The sequence below is a fragment of the Melitaea cinxia genome, chromosome Z, assembly GCF_905220565.1.
Source record: "Melitaea cinxia chromosome Z, ilMelCinx1.1, whole genome shotgun sequence".
NCBI lineage: Eukaryota > Metazoa > Arthropoda > Insecta > Lepidoptera > Nymphalidae > Melitaea > Melitaea cinxia.
In genome coordinates, this window is record NC_059424.1 from 17749052 (window position 1) to 17755664 (window position 6613).

The following is a 6613-nucleotide window of genomic DNA, read 5'->3' on the forward strand; positions in this document are numbered from 1 at the left end:
ATCCGTATAAGGTGTTCTATGAATACTTTTACGTATATGCAGGATGCAGGTGGCAATGTATCATTTAAGTATTTCCCATATTGCTCGGAGATATTTTATTACAAAGTTATATTGTTTTCCTGCTTTCTTGTTTTATTGTCATTGCTTTTAAAAAGAAACACTCTAACTTCTAGGGTTGAAGGGCTTATTTATTTTTTTTCTGTTGGTTTTAAGATCTTCTTGTAAAAGTTATTTCGAAATGTCAATCAAAATTTCAAGTATGTAATGTGTTTCGTTTATTATCTTTACTTTGTACGAATTAAATCAACTTTTTGAATCAAAAAAGAATTCAAGGCATTTGCTAAAGCCGTAAATGTCTTAATATATGAAAATAATAAATAATAATGTATAATCTTATAAAGAATGTTGTTACATTTACGAAGTTACATAAAAAAGATTAGTTTGAAACAAAATGTCACCCAGATAAAAAATTACAGCGTATATAGATATATATTCTGAAAGTAAATAACTTCTAGAAGTAAAGAAGGGAAAAGTAGACGTGTTTATCACGTAAATCTCTTCCTTAACTGAAACAAACAACTATGTATTTCGGCTTTTTCCAACTTAGTTTTGCTTACGTGCCCTTTAAGGGATTTGTAAAAGAATTCCTTGACCTAAACTAAATATTTTTTATTGTTTTTTCTTTGTATTAGTTTATGATGTATACTGGATCTCTATATATAAAATTGAAGTGTCTGTCTTTGATTTCAAAATAACTGTGATTTGTCAAGTGCACATTGTTATTTACATGATATTAAAACACAAACAAACGATTTAATAATTTTGTCTTTAAACGTCGGCTAAACTGATTTTTATGGGATTTTCACAAGAATATGAGGAGGTTGGGGAGCCATATAAAGGCTATTCCGTTTCCCGGATTTTCCGCAAAATCGTGATTTAACCGGAAAAACCGTGTTTACCGCGCCCGAAAATCTACCACCAAGATAAATATGAAATAACCAAACGTTTTTTATTAAATTACCGATACAATTTTTGTGACAAAATCTATACATCTATAATAATATTATAAAGAATTATCATGTTAAAAGTTTGGGTTATAAATCATTGTTCACTCATAATGGCTGTATGGTAATCATTAAAATCCACGTTGGTACTGATCCATTGCAATAAAAAAGAAAACGCAAAAACACTTAAGAGATTCAAATTAAGCTAAATGACGTAAATGTCACATTTACTTTATATGCATGTAGTAAAGTTCCTCAACCGGATAAAGTCTCAAAAGTTTATTAAACAAAAGGGTATGTAGCGTAAGTCGCTATGCTACTCCTGCTAAGTAGTTTGAGATAAACTTTAAGAATTACCACTTTCAATTTACAGTCATTTCATATTTTAAATTACGAATATCATCTTGTTACAATTTAAATTTTAGAAGCTTCCTATCAAATGGCTTTAGCCAAAGGTATTTAATATACATTGGTACAAAATAAACAATCGTTATTATAATTGGGTTACGCATTTCTATTATTATAGAAAGTTACAAAAGTTTCTAATCATTCCGGATAAAGTTTTGGGTATGATACGACCAACAAAACATTCGTATGAAAAACTTTTCGTATTACACACGCGAGCGACGTGTTTTGACGTCTAATTTTCTTTTTCAAATTCCAATTCACAAAAATGTCCCAGTCAATGTGAATACGAAAGATCTTATACATAGTAAACTTGAAACAACTTTTTGTTATTTCTCACGAATAAATAAAAAGTATATTTTTTTTCAGTAGGTTCTGAGTAAGTTAAACAAACTTCCGTTCTTCATGTCAAGAAGCTATTGACTGCTTTTTCCAGCTGTTACATTAAAATACCATCAGGTATTATGTTAAAATATGTTTAAAATATGTAGTCTATTATAACTAGTGGTCACCTAGTGGTCGAAATTCGACCATAATTTAAGCACAGTCTTCAAGAATAATAAATAAATAATAAATATAAATATTTATTTTATTTTCTCTCACACAAAATAAATATTTATTTTATTTTCTCTCACACAAAACAAAATACAAATTTCAACATAACGAAACACAATCTGTGTGAGAGACTGGCGACTGTACTAGGAGACCTGTATTACAGATTGCCAGTCCCTCCACATCCGGACCGAATTTGATCAATAAAATTATTAAATATACTCACACTTTAGTGTCATGGTGTATGTATGGGTTAGTGTATGTATTTTTTAATGCATGAATGTGTAAGTGTATGTAGTAAATGTGTTAATGTATGTAGGTCTTAGTATATGTACATGTATGTGTGGCAAAGAACATAATATGTGTATACGCGTGTTAGAGTGCTTAGTATTAGCTGAGGACCAGTAACAACTTCTCAGTCTCATTGTAGTCTAGATCTTTAAGCCATTTTACTATAGCTTTTTTACATTCATATTTAGTAAGCGGATATATGTTGATCAACCTGTTTATCTTGTTATATAGATGACAGCCCATAAAACCAAAAAACCTCCTTGAGAAAGCGGTGGACCAACGGGTATCTGAGGTGCAGACTTTATATTTGCATCGTTTGTTGTTATTTAAAAAAGGATCATAGCGAGTCATAGAATGTTGTTTGAGCACTGTGTTTAGTATATATAGTTGGCGAACACTGAGTACGTCAGATAAAAGATAAATATCTTTGGTAGGGTAAAAAAATGGCTTAGAATAACTAACTTTCAATAACGCACGCTGAGCCCTCTCCAGTTTTATAAGATTAGTTTTACAAGCACCTCCCCAGACTGTAATACAATAGCTTAAAACGGATTGGCAGAGGGACTGATACACCATTTTAATGGTCGATTTTTCAGCAATATTACGGAGATTCTTAAAGGTGAAGATAAGTTTCCGAGTTCGCGATTGTAGCAGGTCTAAATGGTAATTAAAATTTAGCGAACTATCAACAACTACACCTAGATACTTAGTGCTGTTGGCAACAGAGATCCTTTGACAGCTACAAGATTCATTGTCAGAGCATACATATAATAAAAAAAGGGTATGCGTGTATGTGTCAAATAGATGGTAGTGGGTGTAATGTTCTATTCATTGATTTAATCTTTTTTAAATGCATAATTTAAAAAAATATTAGCGTTATAAATATTATCTCTTTCTCTATATAAACTATAAGTGTGCAAAATTTCATACCCCTCCGTCCGCGCAATTTCCGTACAAAGGGATATGAAGTTTTTGCTTCGCGTATTAATATATAGAAGACTAGTGGTCGCCCAGTGATCGAAATTCGACGTAAATTAATTTAAATTATAAGTTTGAACATTAAACAAAAGCGTATATATGCGTTTGTGTGTCTAACGCGTGGTAGTGTGTGTAATGTTTTTTTTTAATTTAGTTCATTTTTATGCATAATTTTTAAAAAATATTAATATTCTACACTCTGTCTCTATATAAACTACAAGTGTGCGAAATTTCATACTCCTCCGTCGGCGCAATTTGCGCGAAAAGTGGTACAAAGTTTTTGTTTCACGTGTAAATATACAGAAGATAGTATATCCATTAGATTTTCAAACGTGAAGTGCAAACCATAATTCTTTCAAGTATTTACGTATCAAAAAACTCATAAGTGTAAACTGCGAGGTTGGAATGACAGTTGGCTTAATGAATGTCGATTAACATGTAGATGCTTATATTGGCAGTGTGGTGCAAGCCTCAATTCAATCCGGGATTAACTGCCAAGGTCGATGGAATAAATCGAATCGATCCAGTTTTTCAAGTGTTAAGTTTCATATATTGTTACTATACACATAAACGGTGAATTTACATGTTTATATTTTGTTTTATTAAACTACTAGCTGTGCCCGCGACTTTGTCCGCGTGGAATTTAACAAAAATTATTAGTGTTAGTTATTCTTCAGTTCGCAGAGTTATAAAATAAATTAATTTCTAAAATAAAAGTAGCTTAAGGTACTCCTTATAACATAAGCTATTTGCCAGTGAAAGTTCCATCAAAATCGGTCCAGCCGTTTCATGGATTAGCTGGAACAAACAACAAACTGGACAGACAAACAGACAAAAATTGTAAAAAATGTTATTTTGGTATATGTAACGTGTAAACATCCATATGTATTTAGTTAAAAGCGGTTATTTTAATATTACAAACAGACACTTCAACCTTGTAAAGATTTGAAGCCTTAAATAAAGCTCAAATTCTCGTAGTACTCATAATAGTATCTTATCGTTATAGAATATGTAACAGCATAGCCAGCAAATATTATTGATATGTGAGCCTTTATCAACATATTAAATAATGTATGATTTCATGTGATATTGAAATATAATAATAACGCTATAATATTCGGAGACATTTTGCTGATGTTACTCGTTTGGCTTGTTAAAGCACTGTTTATTTTTGCAATGTATTCCTTTTAGAATATACACGATAATACCAAAAATAGTAAAGACACTCGGGGGAATTAAATATCTAAAACAAAGTATATTTTGTAAACAAAGTTTATTTTTCTGATTAAACGTTATTACTATTGCGCAAGCCCTTTACACTGCTAGCTTTTTTCTGTTGGGTAATCTGGAAGAGATCGCTATTTAGTGATAAGATCGCCCATTGCACTATATGTGTCTAGAATTAAGGTTTGCTATGTATACTATCTTTAGTTGCAATAAAGTGGTTATTATTATTATTATTATTATTATATTTTTGCTTCCCCTTCTTCCAGTTTTGTTTGCATGTACAATTGTAGCTTCCAATAAAGTTTATGTAAAGTTCAGGTTTTTTATAATGAAAACGAGAAATTTTATGTAAGTGTCTTAAGGTTGTTATCATATAACTGTATTAATATATATGTATAAAACAGAGCGACATAGTCGCAGTAGCGGCAAAGCTCTTTAATAAATAAATAAAAAACTGTAACTAAGAAATGGTCTGAAATTGTAGAAAACAAAATCGAAAGAAATATAATATTTTTAAAGAAAACTGACCTTTTTTTTAATATTCTTGATTAAATATAATTTTAAACTGACAATAATAAAACAATATCACAATCTTATATTTTTGTTATGAGAGCTTTTAAAATGCGCCCAGAATTTACTTCATTTCGATTAACGTATTATGAGAGTATACTTTTATTAAATTCCCTCGATATTACAATTATATAGACCCTTATCAAAGCATGACCGCTCCGAGCAAAATATATGATTTGACCCATACATAGATGTACATGAGTAACATAATGGAGGTCCCATATATAAAATATTGTCAATACCTAAAACGCTTCTCGAAAAAAAAAAACTGTAATGATAATAGTTTAGAAATACAATAATATCTAAGTTATTCGTATGAAATACCTTTGCACGGTAGACATGACCGGAAAAAAAATGATACCAAGACGAGATACATCATAATAATTTTTTTACATTATTTATTTTGGGTTCGAATGTGAATGAATAATTCATATGGTTTATAAAGTACAGTTTATACTAAGTTGACTAACTACGTAACTTACAAAGCCAAACAGAAATCCTGTATAAATAATATTCATTGTTACTTTCACCGACATATACTTAAGTCTCCCAAACAGAAAGAACATTCGTTTCACATATTTGTTTGTAGTATATATTTGGTGAACAGCACAAAATGTAAAAATGTACACTTATAAAATCTATTGAATAAAGTTTGAGGTGCTTTTGTATTAGCATCTAACTAGGATGAAGCGAACGCACGGCGCTAACTAAATTGGTCAACATAAATAATAATTAATAGTTAAAAAAACACGATAATAAACACACACGATATATATATTATAAGTATAATTATGCAGCTTAAAGGTGAAGTTGGTTATATAATACCACAATAAGCTATGTTAAGAAAAAACAAAATTACTTTTCGAACAATTTAGTACACTAGCAACCCTAAGAGTCTAAACAAAAGTTTTGGAACAATACCATATATCCCTTTTAAGTATTTACATTTTCGATTAGCACGAAAGCGTTGTGCATGTCCTCAAAAAAAAAAAAAACAACAATCACGATAAGTGTGAAAAATTATCTTAGCAAATAATTTTAAAATTGTAACATCGTTGAAAGGTTAAATATATTCGTTAACCAAATTAAACAATGAGCTGTCAAAGGGAACTTGATGATATATTTTGGGGTTCTTATTTGGTTATTTTAGCAGTGATGCTTTAAACTAAAATAGCTAATATTTTTGAAGCTAGAAATATTATCATTTATTTTAGAGTCTGTGCTTCATTATAAATATAAAAATAAAGTTTGTATGTGAGCTTTGTCATTTTTTATCGTTCCCACCCATCTTAAGTTAAAGCTAATGCGTTATTGTAAAATAAAAACTGAAATTTTGACGTTTATGGAAACTACACTCTTAAGAAAATAAGACGTAAAAATAGAGCATCAAAGTTTGTATGGTCCTCTGTAACTCTTAAACGCCATTAAAACAAGGAAAATAATAAAAATGATAATATTACTTTGAATTCTAGTCAACAAAGAATTATTATGGTGTAAGTTTAATTTTAAGTTATTCATTTGAGTGTATGAAATTAAATATGGAATAAAAAAAAAAAATCTCACATTATTTTAAACGTATGTACAAT